This window comes from Equus quagga, chromosome 4, assembly GCF_021613505.1.
Source record: "Equus quagga isolate Etosha38 chromosome 4, UCLA_HA_Equagga_1.0, whole genome shotgun sequence".
Taxonomy (NCBI): Eukaryota; Metazoa; Chordata; class Mammalia; order Perissodactyla; family Equidae; genus Equus; species Equus quagga.
In genome coordinates, this window is record NC_060270.1 from 140,332,744 (window position 1) to 140,346,154 (window position 13,411).

Here is a 13,411-nt window from a genome sequence, read left to right on the forward strand (position 1 = left end):
TCATACTTTTAATTCTCCTTTTTTTTTTTGAGGAAGATTAGCCCTGAGCTAATATCCATGCCCATCTTCCTCTACTTTATATGTGGGACGCCTGCCACAGTGTGGCTTGATGAGCAATGCATAGGTCCATCTGGACCACCAAGCCGAATGTGCGAACTTACCCACCCCTGAATTCTCCTTTTAACCCATTGTAACACCTTACAGATTCTATCATTAATTAATAAGTTTAATAAAACATTTGAAACGTTAAATTTATATTTGTATCTGAGTCATGATTTACTTGTTTAAAAAATTATCTTTTTTTGTTTGTTTTTCTTTCTTTTTTTATTCAGGTATAATTGACACATAACATTATATTAGTTTCAGGTGTACAACATAATGCTTCCATACTTGCATATACTTCAAAATGATCACCCCAATGAATCTAATTAACATTGTCATCATACCTAGTTACGAAATTCTTTTTTGTTATGAGAACTTTTAAGATATATTCTCTGAGCAACTTGTAAATATGTAACACAGTATCATAAACTATAGCCACCATACTGTGTTGCATCCCCTGACTTATTTGTCTTGCAGCCGGAAGTCTGTACCATTTGACCCCCTTCACCCAATTCTCCATCCCCACCCCCGTCCTCTGGCAACCACCAGCCTGTTCTCTGTATCTGCGAGCTCAGCTTTAAAAAAATTATCTTTTAGTAAGTCTTTAATCCAAAAGTGTTGGTCTGACCTTCAGAGAACAACAGAGATAAGGAGAAAAATGTAGGGGTGTAGGTAACATTTAAAAAAAAATGTGTATGAAGTTTCTTTTGGGTACACTCAGTTTCCAAAACCCAAGTTTACCTTCCGCTCTAGGATGATGACAGACGCCCTCTCTTAAAGGAAGGGCGCTAAGTGCAAGAGCGGACAGGCAGGGAAGGGCTCAAGAGGAGAGGATTCAGACGCCACTGCAAGTCTGGTATTGCTGAGATAAATTCTTTCTTTAGGGATCCCAGACTTTCTTCCCTTTATCCCTCTCTGTTCTCTGTTCTCTTTGAGGACTGTGTGTTAGAAGCTGGGTCCTTAATACGACTGTTGGAATGGAGACAATAAGCAAGATTATCACAACTGTTTGCATAGCCAGGACGCTAGCACAGGGTTCAAGGACGTGCAGCTCTCCGCCCCCCCCCCCCCCCCCCCCACCTGCCCCGAGTCAATCTGAGACCACTTTAATCTCTGCTATAGCTACTCAAACGGAGACAGGGAGCCCAGGCAATGATCTGGCCATCCCCAAACTCCAGGATAACTGGTTAGATGCGCCTTTGCCTGATCAACGCTGAGGTTTGAGAACACAGAAAGCCTTCCTTGGCCTGAGGACACTATCTGCTTCAACAAAGTGGGGCATAGCAGCCCCTGAAGGAGTTCAGTCACAGCTAATCCATAACTTTCCTAGCCTCAACCCTCCCTTGGGATAGCTAAACATTTCTTGGGTGTTCGCGTCAAGTTGGGTTTTATTTCTGCATTCCCTTCTCCAGTCTTCCATGCCTGTCTTCCTTCTCTTCTGATGCCCTGGTTGCTCCAGTTGCTGAACCTCCCTCTTTCCCACCAGCCCATCCTCACCACATGCTTCGATGTGACTCAGACACCGTCAGGAGCCTCTCTGGGCAGAATTTTACGGCATGAGAACTGGAGCCCTCGGGTCACAGATCTTGCTTTCTAATTGCAGTGTCACTTACGACCTACCTGTGTGGCCTTGAGAAGTGAGTCAATAGCTCTGAGCCCCCATTTCTCCTCTGTCAAATAAAGATAATAGTATCAACTGGACTGAGCATCTGGGAGGATGAAATGAGGCGATTAAGTGAAGCTCAGTGTCTGGGTCATGGTCCTCTATGACTATTGTAATTTTCTTCTTTATCTGCAGTCTCCCGTTTCCTGTTTCCCTCTACTCAGAGTGGATTTCTATGTCCTGTTTTCTAGTTTGTAGACGCTACTTCACATTCTTTTCCTCAATCCAGCATAGATACTGATGGGGCTCAGGAGGCACTACCCCAGATACAGCACCTTGGCATATTGAAAAACTAAGCTGAAAGAATCTAAGAAACAGCAAGTGTCAGAGGGACCCTCTGATCTTCCCTGAAGCGGGTCACTAAACCCTCATGCGAGAGGCCCTCCCGGTACCCAAGGAAAGGAGCATCCTTATCTCCAAGGAAGGAGGGATGCTGAGAGGGATCTGGACCAACAGGCCTGGCTCAGTCCCCTAGATTACTCCCCTGAGCTCATATCCCTTTGTCCTAGCACATTTTCCATGACTTTCTGCTCTTCATCAAACCTAGTATAAAAACACAAGTTTAACTGTTTCTTCAGGTCTTCATTTTCTTATTAAGGCTCCTCTGTCGTGCACAACTTATGTTAAATGAATTTGTAGGCTTTTCTCATGTTAACCTGTCCTTTGTTACAGCCTCTCCAGCCAAGAATTCGGAAGAGGAGGAGGAAAAGATATTTTTCCTCCCCTACAATAGCAAATGAGAGACAGTGATCACAGACACTACATCATTTTTCGATTACAATCAATTCCAGTTTCTTCCTCTGTCATCTGGGGAGAAAACTCATCAGTAAGTCACTGGAGAGTTTCTGTGAGAATTACACAAGAAGATGTGGGTGAGTTTCAGCACAGTGTCTGGCTCACAGAAGAGCTCAGAAATTGTGAGATGTCATTGCTATGATATTACTGCAGTACTCCTGTTGTTAGGGTGTATTATGAAAAAACATATATAGCTAGCATATGACTGTTGAAAGGTGGCAAATTCTTGGGCTTCCAGCTAATTTAAGGGTCAATGGCTCTAAAGAGACCTAGTTATCTAAAGATAACATTTGGGATTCATGTTTCATTCTAAGGGAAAACATCAGCCAAGATACCACTGTGAGCAACAAAAGAATGGTTTCCTGCTGTTACAATAAAGCTACATTGTGCTCATCCCTTCCTTTCCAAAGCAGGACATTCTGATCCTATGTTCTACTAAAGGAGTTTATTTATTTTGCATCAAATGATTCCTGTGAATGAGTTCATTGCTTGTGATGAAGATCTGTACAGCATAGCTGGCTTCTTGCTGTAATCTCACTGCTTTAGCTGTAATCCAGCTGGCTAGAAAACACATCAACTGTCTGGCTCAGCAAGAAAAACCCAGCTTTTCCAAGGAAATTCTGTTTGGGCAATCTCTTAGGTTTATGAATAAGTTACTTACTGATTGCTTGAGAAGAATGTAAAAAGGAAGAAACAGTCATTCTCGAGGAAATTACAGAGAACACTTGGCACACTTGAGCAGCTTCCATTTGCTCTGGCTAGAAAATAGATCCAGTTCTCAAAAATCAGGTCTTTGTTTCCTTAAGGCTGGAATAAATGAGTATGAACAGTCTTAAAAATATTCTAATAAAAAGTTAAAATGGAGAGACATTCTATAATCTTTTTTTTCCCTCCCTGTGTTCTGGGAGATGTAATACATTTCTGAGGAAATCTGAAAATACCGCTTTTATTTAGTGTTTGGGATATTATAATCCCTCCTACAAGACAAGCAGTTTCAAGTGTGTGCTGAAATGCCGCTCCCCATGCAACCTCTCCAGACGACGGAGAAATACCACGTTTATATGTGAAATATTCCAGAGCAAGGCAACCCTCCCAGACAAGGTGGGGGAGCTCAGTCATTTTACTGTCCTCTACATTTTTCACATCTTCTTGGTTAGTGCGTGCAAAGAACTGTAATTAAGTACACACTTTGTGTGTGTGTGGATTGTGATCAACTCACTCCAGAGGTGAATGGTTTTATTTTGAACCAAGTTATGAAAGGAAACCCCTAAGGGGCAGAATGACAAACAGAAAAATCATGTTTAATATTATCTACACAGCTGGGTAATGGAATGAATAATTTATGTCAACTTAGTATTTTCCATAAGGTTACCAAACAATTGACTCAACTAAGCTTTTATTTCCTGAGCTTGCTGGTGGTTTTGGAATTAAGGAGAAAATCACCAAACTTCCAGTGGGTGAGCTGTACTTTTGGACATCGCTTTCCTAAGAGAACTCTTACCTGACCTCCACAGCCTGTGCCGGTCTATACCAGTGGCCTGCTTCTCACTCCTCACTCACAGTTTTCAGCTATACATTGGACGGCTTATTTGATGAAAATCAGGCTGTCGTTTGGCTTATGTTTGTACCTCCAGAGCCAAGTGTGGTGCCTGGCGGGGAGTAGAACTCAATAAGATTTCCTGACTGGCGGAAAGACTGCTCAGTGGATTTTGATAAAAGGCATTTGCGCCCACGGGCATCTCGGCGATAACTAACGTTTATTTTTGTCTGTGAAGGCAAAGGTAAATTTGAGTAGGGCATTTAAATTCTTAATTATCATCAAATCCATTAGCTCCCGTTTCCAGTTCCTCTTTTTTTTTTTTTTTTTAAAGATTGGCCCCTGAGCTAACAACTGTTGCCAATCTTCTTTTTTTTTTTCTGCTTTATCTCCCCAAACCCCCGTACATAGTTGTATATTCTAGCTGCCGGTCCTTCTAGTTGTGGCATGTGGGACGCCGACTCAACGTGGCCTGACGAGCAGTGCCATGTCGGCGCCCAGGATCCAAACCCTGGGCTGCCGCAGTGGAGCACGCGAACTTAACCACTCGGCCACGGAGCCGGCCCCTCAGTTCCTCTTTCTTATTAGAGGTGTTAAAAGAATGTTGAGTACCTGGGATGCTAGCCTCTCTCGTGAGGGCCGTGTTGAATCCGTCCAGCCACTTAATCAGACCAGGACCTTTGATTAACAACAGGTCCGACTTCCAGGGAGAGATGATAAGATTTTTCTCCAAACTATTATCAAGAGCAAACAAGTTCACTATACACTGTATGGCTGTCTAGTCCTATATCGCTTTTAATTAGAACCAGTTCACCCAACTACATTCAGAAGGAAGCAAATACCAAGCATACCTAATTATATAAGTAGCATCTAACACATTACGGTAATCCCTACATTTCCTGAGTACGTGTTAAGTACAGTACAATGGAAAGCAACTTCACCCGCATTTCCCCATTTCATCTCCTAACAGTCCTGTGAAGGACTGCTATTATTTCCATGAGGCTAAGGGGGGTTGGGCAGTTAACAAAAGTGGCGAAGCCCATGCAACGCGGGCACCAGTCTAAACTGGACCCGTGCATCGCAGAACGGTAAAGTGGCCCGGCAGGGGCAGCACCCAGACAGCAAGCTGGTCTCCAGAGCTGAGCAGGGGGCGACTTGCGACATGAACCAAAGTTTCTCCCCACAGAACCAGAGGACGGGGCCGACCAGGACTCGGAAGCCGGACTCTCCTCAGATGCCTGGGAAGATCCGGAGTTAAAGCCCTGTCCGCACCCTCCCATAAATGCTTACACCCCTCCAATCCTGTGCCTGCGAGCCTGCCTGCTCCCCCAACCTGTTAAATTTCACCCAAACCCTGATAGTGGAGACAGATGTGAGCACCGTGCCTCCTGTCTCCTTGCTGGTTGACCTTGAAATAGAACCTTTTCTTTTCTCAAAAGCCCAGGCCATAAGTATCAGCTTTTTATGCACATGGGCCCGGGCCCTCCTGCCCGAGTCATTCAGACAAGGCTTCTGGGTCTGCCTGACTGCAGGGCTTCCTTCTGACCCTGTGCACACGGCCTCCTGTAGCAATGCTCTGCTAATGTGTGAGTTTCCTTTACTCGACTGTGCAAGCCTCAGGGCAGGATGGTGCTTCACTCACCCTTGTGTCTCAAGCACAGCGCAGAGGGCAGGAACCACGACGGGTGCTCGGTCAGCTTAGGGGCTGAGGAGGAAGCGCTTTCTCCATCATCAATCTACAGTATGTTTAGTATGGTTTCAGTGTTAAATAGAGTCAACTATATAATGTGTATAAATAAAAAACATAGATCAAATGTTTGTATAATAAAACAAATAATTATATATATATAAATATATTGTACTCTTTTTTTTTCCCCCCTGAGGAAGATTGGCCCTGAGCTAACATCTGTGCCAATCTTCCTCTACTTTATATGTGGGATGCCACCACAGCATGGCTGATGAGTGGTGTAGGTCCACACCTGGGATCCAAACCCAGTGAATCCAGGCCACCAAAGTGGAGTGTGCCAAACTTAGCCACTACACCATGGGACTGGCCTGTGCTATTTTTTATTAAATTAGTAATCCATGTTTTATGTTGAAACATAAGAAATTGCCATTTTGTTAGGTCAAAAATGGTCAAGGTCTGGGGGCTGGCCCCATGGCCGAGTGGTTCAGTTTGCATGCTCTGCTTCAGTGGCCCAGGGTTTTGCCCGTTTGGATCCTGAGTGTGGACATGGCACTGCTCATCAGGCCACGCTGAGGTGGTGTCCCACATGCCACAACTAAAAGGACACACAACTAAGATATACAACTGTGTACTGGGGGGATTTGGAGAGAAAAAGCAGAAAAATTTTTTTAAAAATTTGTGAAGAAAGGAGTAGGACCGATAAAAAAAAAGGTCAAGGTCAAATAACAGCACTTTTATATGCTACAACCTAATAAAAAAACTAGGTCCACTCTTAGTTATATAACTAAGCAGAATGCTCCATTACCACATTTTTCCCACTCAAATCGAGGTTTATCATTATAAACCACCAAAGAGAAAGTTTCGTGAAAAATTAAGGATGTCCTATCTATAAGCACTCTCTTCTAGGCCCAATGATCTGACTTTGTATACAAACTATTTTTCGTGCCTTAGGGACAATCTGGTCCCAATGAAAATTCAACCCTGCACATGTCTATTAGACCTGGCCTGGGTCCCTTGTCCTTTGCAAGCTGCCTGGTTGCACAGCTCCTTTCAAGGTCCTTCTGCCTGGGGTCTTCCCTTTTGAATGCTCCCTCTGCCTGTGTCTGAGCCCGACGTACCCTTAGCGTCCTCAGACACTTTGTGATGATCGCGCTACACGTGTTTGCAACGATCACTCTTGGTGGAGTGCTGGGGTCTACTGCGCGCAACTGTGTGAAGCGTTTGAAATGGGGGAACCCCTCCCAGCGGATTCAGTTCTGGTACTAAGTGACTGACTGGCTGACCATGGACAGTTCTTCAATAACTTTTTTTGTTTCTTGCCTAAAAAGAAAGACAACTAGAATTTCAGGGGGTAACCCTGGAGGCCATCTTAAGCACGTGTGAGCTCTGCCTTTCTTCTGCACAGTTCCTGAGAGAAGACTCTGACCTCTGCTTATTGAATTCCTTATGTGCTAAACCTAGCACGTGAACTCCTCCCTCGGCTCCACCTTGCTTCAACTTTGTTGTCCAGGGGCTGCCATTTTGCCAGTGATCCCAACCAGGCCTCCTATTTTGGGTTCTAAGAATGCCCACCTAACCCACTGTGGGCCTGAGCTTTCCTACTCTACTTCAGCCTTCAATTTAAAAACTGCACCTGGAGCCAGCCCTGATGGTCTAGTGGTTAAAATTCAGTGCGTTCCACTTCAGCAGCCCAGGTTTGGTTCCTGGGCGCAGACCTACACTGCTCATCTGTCAGTGGCCATGCTGTGGCAGTGGCTCACATGCAAGAAGCAGAAGAACTTACAACTATGTCCTGGGGCTTTGGTGGGGGAAAGGAGGAGGATTGCCAAGAGATGTTACCTTAGGGCGAGTCTTACCCTGCAAAAAACAAAATACAGAACTGCGCCCGAAGCCAAGTCCACTTGGGGACCTCCTGGTCCCAACTGGGTTTGCCTGGCTTTGAGAGCAGCTGTATTACTGGCTTGGTTAAATTCTGAAGACTGTACAAAGATCAGCCACACTGGTCTTACCAGTTTTCAGGGCTTCAGTGAGAACCTTCTTTGCGGAATCGGGTTATATGTGGATTCCCTAGAGGAGAGTAGTCAGCAGTGTTGTCAAAATAGCGCAGTGAAATGGGAAGTGCTATATAAATATATTCCCATTGTAACCTGAAATTGCCCAGTTGACAGTGGGCATAAATGGGGTAGTGTTTAGAGTTTCAATTCAGGATTCACTGGGGTGTCCCCATCGGCTGATGTGGTACCCACTGCGTTTACCCGGTAAATACATCGCACTTGAGAAGAAGCACTGACAAGCATTGCGGGGGCCTCGAGGAGGTGAACTGAGCTCCTCCTGAGCACCAGACTCCATGGGGGCCCCGCCCGAGCACAGGCTGCTGCCTTGTCAAAGCGGGTGGAGCTGTGGACAGAGTGAGGGGAGTGGGCTGGAGAATTCACTTCCGTTCCGACATTTGCTGTCAGAGGAGACCCCAAATACGGCTGCTTGTGCCGTGACGTTTTGGGGGAACAAACTGCTGGCATTTCCCTCTCGTGCTGCTCTCACACCCCCTCCTCGGGCTCCTCCCTCCTGGCAGTCCTCCCTCGGGGCTCCTCGGCCGAGCAGGCCTTCTGGCAGGTGCGCACCCGCAGCTGAGCAGTCAGTCCACATCTTCCCCCTCAGTCTCCCCTCCCACGTGGCCTGTGAAGCCGCACACTCCGGTTCCCATCTGTCCCTCCCTCCCTCTGCTGAACTCCGTATTCTGTGGGTACCGCACACTTTTAGAACCTTTTTGTTTGTAACGTATTCTGTCTCCCAGGCAGCACAACTCTAAGCTCAGTGAAGGCGAGAACTCCCACTAAAATCCCGGCGTCCTCTCCCACCACACTGACCGACGCTCCGGTTGACACTTGCCTGACTGAGTGTGACAGGGGCAGGTGGCCTCTTGGTTAACGATAAACAGGCCCTCTTCCCCCCAAAATATGGAAAATAGCAGACTTCCAAATAACTAACAGATTTCCAACTTCTGTCTCCCTTTGCGTGAAGATAGAGGCGAAAACAAACAATAAAATAACACAAAATCCCAGCCATTCAGAAAGCGCTCACACGCCTTGGTTATTTGACTTGATGGATCTGTTTGTCACAAACCAGGTCCCTGTTTGCACTTGTGCTGGGGGGTGGCTGTGTGTGTTTCCCACACCCAAGGCCACACGGGCCAGTGGATGTGTTTGCTGCGGGGTGTGGGGGTGGGGGAGCCAAGGAGACCAAGGCTGGACATTTGGTTCCCCCCTGGGTCAGTCTGCTTCACAGAGAAACTTCCACGGGCAAAGCCAGGCCCCGTCTGACCCTTGCCCTTCCACCCCCTAATTAACCACCTGAACAACATCCTCATTTGGCTGAACGGAGGACTCATCCTTTCCAGCAGAAAGCTGCGCCTGGATCACGTGTACTGTGTTCCTCCTGACTCCGTTCTCTTTAACGATGAGGAGTATTTGCATCTTATTTGAGTATCAACGGAATGATCAGAGCATACTCTGATCACTGAAGAAGATGAAAAAATAGTCTGAAGAAAAGACTCTCCCAACCTTTATTAGGTACCAACTGCACGTGCTGGGCGCCCACCACGTGCCCCACGCTGTGGACGATTTAACAAGCAGAGGTTTAAAATAAGGGAGGAGACGGAGGTGCTGGGAGGAGCTGAGTCCATCACGTTATTTCAGAGGAAAGGAAACTGAGACGCTAGTTTGCTCTGCTTCAGCTGTGGAACAGGTGGGAGGCGGAGTTGGGACCGGAGCTCTGGGCGACAGGAAAAATCGAGTAGCAAGTGTGACGAGCTTGTGTGACCACAGATGCAAGGTGTGTGTGGAGACGGTCCAGTTTAAGAGAAGGCTGTTAGTAATCTTCATTTAATTAGTTATGTCTTTCCCACCTTTTAAATTTTTATATCATCAATGTTTATTGTGGTCTTGGCTTTTACGACTTTCATTAGAAGTTTTATGAGGCAAAAACCTTTATTAGAGTTAATGTCACTGAAGAAACCAGGTGAACGAGAACCAAAGAGCACCTGCCAGATTGAAGGGTCTAACTTTTTGTAGTTTATGTGAAAATTGAGACCGGAAGAAAAGAATAGATAGGAATTAGCAACATTGTAAAGTTTTTCAATAATAAAAGTAACGGGCTACTAGAAAAAGTTTGGGTGAAAAAGAAGGAATAGATCACCTGAGGGGGTCCAGCATGTGCTGCTGTGGTGCAAAAGTTACTGTGAGCAGAAGGCGTTTGAGGTCTCAGGAGAACGTAGCTTCATAAGTCCCCTCCCTGGGAGCAACCGCAAGACTGACACTTCACCCACCGGAGACGGGGAGTCTCCAACCACACCTTAGCAGATGTTGTCACGTACCGCCCATCTACTCTCCTAAGCGCTTATTTATCTCTCTAAAAGGTCATTTGTCTTCCCATAAGTGGCCTTTTTCCTCCTTACTTTCCTCTATTAGGACAGTATACAAGGATCAAATTCTTTTTGTTTTGAGGAAGATTGGCTCTGAGCTAACATCTGTTGCCAATCTTCCTCTTTTTGCTTGAGGAAGATTGTTGCTGAGCCAAATCCATGCCAATCTTCCTCTATTTTATGTGGGATGCCACCACAGCATGGCTTCACAAGTGGTGCCAGGTCTGCACCTGGGATCTGAACCTGCGAACCCCGGGCCACCAAAGTGGAGCTCATGAACATAACCACTACTCCACCAGGCTGGCCCCCCAAATTCTAACCATCCCTTTGAGTCACATTTTTCTGTGAATTCCCCTATGTACCTTAATAACATATGCGATTAAATTTTGTGGGTTTTTTTGCTAATCTGTCACTTGTCAGGTAATTTGCAGGCCCTCAGCAACTGAACCTAAGAGAGTAGATGAAAAGTTTTTCTTCTTGACAAACCACCAGCTTAACACAACTATTTTCAATTTTGCATAATTTCTTCAATTCTTTTCACCTGCATTTATTTTTACATAATTATAATCATTAACTTTATAACATGAGCACCCATCCATGATGCTTCATAACCCTCCAAATTTTGACTTCCTAATGACTGCAAAATATTTCATTGAGATGATATATAAGAAGTTCCTTACCTAGCCTCCTACTGTTGGATATTTAGATTGCTTCTGGCTTTTTAAAATTATAAATAATTTGGAAAAAAAATCTTTGAGCATGAAGCTTTTCTCCTTTTAAAGTTTCTTCTGAAGGCTAGCTCCATGTGCTGTGGCCCTGGAAAGGGGATTATTGGGTTAAACACGTAGGTCAGGGATGTTGCTTCCCATGACAATTCGTTGTAAGGTAACATAAAAATGCATGACATTCTTTTATAAAGTAAAGGACTTCAGTGTCAGGTAAAATCACAAATAAAGGCCATGAAAAACTTAAAAACCATTCAGTGTCTGGAAGACGCGCCAACACGAGGAGAATCATTCAGTAAGAGGAATTACTTGAAGAGGGTAATTTGAGACCCGGAGAAACGTCCCTGGGCCTTTTTTTCTGCAGAACAAACAAACAAAACACTGATGGATTTAATTTAGCAACAAGTTAGTGGAAACTTGGGCGAATGAGTTTGTTTTAAGTGAAAAGGGCCAATTTAAGAGAGTAATTGCTGATGAAAGTTCTGTTATCAAAGCCTCATCTGGTTTTCATTAGCTTTCTTTTGGAGGGAAGAATAAAGTATTAGACAAAAAGCCATTGGTGCTGACAGTTGTCTGACCACCAAGGGACCACCGGGCAGGCGCAGCCCTCTCCCAGCTCCTTCCCTGCGTCTAGCCACGGTTCTTCCTTAGGCGAGCCCACGGCCAATTATTCCAACAAGTCTTGGGTGTGAGATTTCAGACATGCAGCACAGCAAAGAAACGTTCCTTTTGAAGAACCACAAGCTCTTCATCTTAAAAAGCAAGGGAAAAAACAACCAATCCCATTGCTACTCAATTTAGAGCTTTCCCTGCCTTGTACTGGAAGGAGGGCAAACTCAGTTTTCATCTTAGAGAACAGCTGTCTCCTACTGGGTTTCTCTGCAGTGGGCTTTCCATAAGGACTTTGACTAGTCCTGTCACAGCTACTTAAACCCACATTTGTGCGCTGTAATTTTCTAGGTAAAAGCTGAGGAAGTTACTGAACATCCTTCTCTGCCCTCCTTCCCTCCCTCCTTCCCCCGCAGCCTCATCATCTTCCAGGATTTTACATCAATCAGCAGCTGCAGCGAACCCTGTTGTGATCTTCCCTAGAAACTGCTGGCAGGACCCAAAACAAGAATCTGCACATGGAGCATTTCCACAAACGATCTGGAGTCTTTTTCCCCTTTTACCAGCGGGTGGTTAGTCCGGCTACCGTTTTGTAAACACGTCATTAGCAGGAATCCTCCCCAGGTCAGCTGCAAACGTGTGGTGGGAGGAAAACAAACAGGGAGGCACTTACCGCGGTGGGTCCTGTGCGGGGAGAGACGCTGCGGTGGTGCCCAGGCGTGACCCGCTCCAGAATGAGCCGGAGGTTGGTTCTCCGAGCGGCTGCGTGGCGCACTCCTCGCCCAGCCTCCTCTTTGGCTCTTATCTGGCTTTTGACATGACACTGAGGAGGAGAAGGATGTTGGGTTTCGCTTGCATGTGGTTCTGCACTCCCCGCCCCCTCCATAAAAGTTCATCGTGTGCTGCGGGAGACAGCCAGCCGCGAGGACGCCGCACAGATTGGTGCTGGACTCAGTGTGCACACGGGGCACTGACGTTTGTTTTCTGAACGGAGAGTGTTGCTATTGGCTGCGGGTAACACGGGCTGAAAAGGAGCGATGGAGGGGGCTCCAGTCCCTCCTTTGTTGGGGTGGGCTTTTGTTTATGAAAAGTCAACTTAAATTTCCCCCCAAGAGGGAATGGAGAGGACGTTAGAACGTCAGAGGAGAGCCCCGGAGCACACAGCAGACGGTAGGACCCGTGAGAAGGATTCTACAGACCAGGAGTCCGTGTATTTCTGATAGTGAAGAATGAGAATCACATTAGTTATCATGTTTCCCGGCTCTGAGGAGGTTAAAGTCTTGACTTTTATCCCTCATCTCACCTGTGGTCCTGGCAGATGTGGACACAAGTGTGTACCTGAGGCCGGTCTCAGAACTCAGAAATTCAGGGGGTGAGAAGTGTGGAGGCTGAAGGGAGCAAGCCTTGATGTGGTTAGCTCTCCTCTGCAGAGACAACTCGATCTTTGTAAGGTCTGACGTCAGCCTGCCCTCAGGACATTGGAAATTGAGCATTATCGGGTCCTAAAACATCGCTAGGCCGGCTAACGGGACGTCGTGGGGAGGAGGTGCTGGAGGAGCACGCGGTTGGACGGCGGGAAGGGTCAGGGCAGCTGGCGGTGCCCCCAAACGCGTCTCTGAAGCTTCAGACCTGCTTTGAGCTGATTATTTTTGAGTAACTGCAGACAGAAGCAGCTCTGGAGCCAGAGTAGACGTCGCCCTTTTGAAAGGGAAATCCACGTTTATAAAGGCACTCTGCGTCAGGCGGGGGCTGTCCCAGGCCCTTTCTCCCCTGAGACTCACCCGCCCAGCAGGGCGCCTGTTTACCGACATTCCTCGCCTCAGCTTCCCGGAATTGCCTCCTCCCTGTCAGCCACAGACCCCTGTCCCTTTCC

General features: G+C 46.4%; 1 protein-coding gene across 1 annotated transcript in view; it reads right to left on the reverse strand.

Moving 5' to 3' along the window:
• The window catches only part of CMKLR2 (chemerin chemokine-like receptor 2), a 39,531-nt gene extending 27,047 nt beyond the window's left edge, over nt 1-12,484 (reverse strand). The window contains exon 1 of the mRNA XM_046659804.1: nt 12,212-12,484. The gene's annotated coding sequence lies outside the window, so the exon portion shown is untranslated. The remainder of the gene's footprint in view (nt 1-12,211) is intronic.
• Between the last annotated feature and the right edge of the window lie 927 nt (nt 12,485-13,411).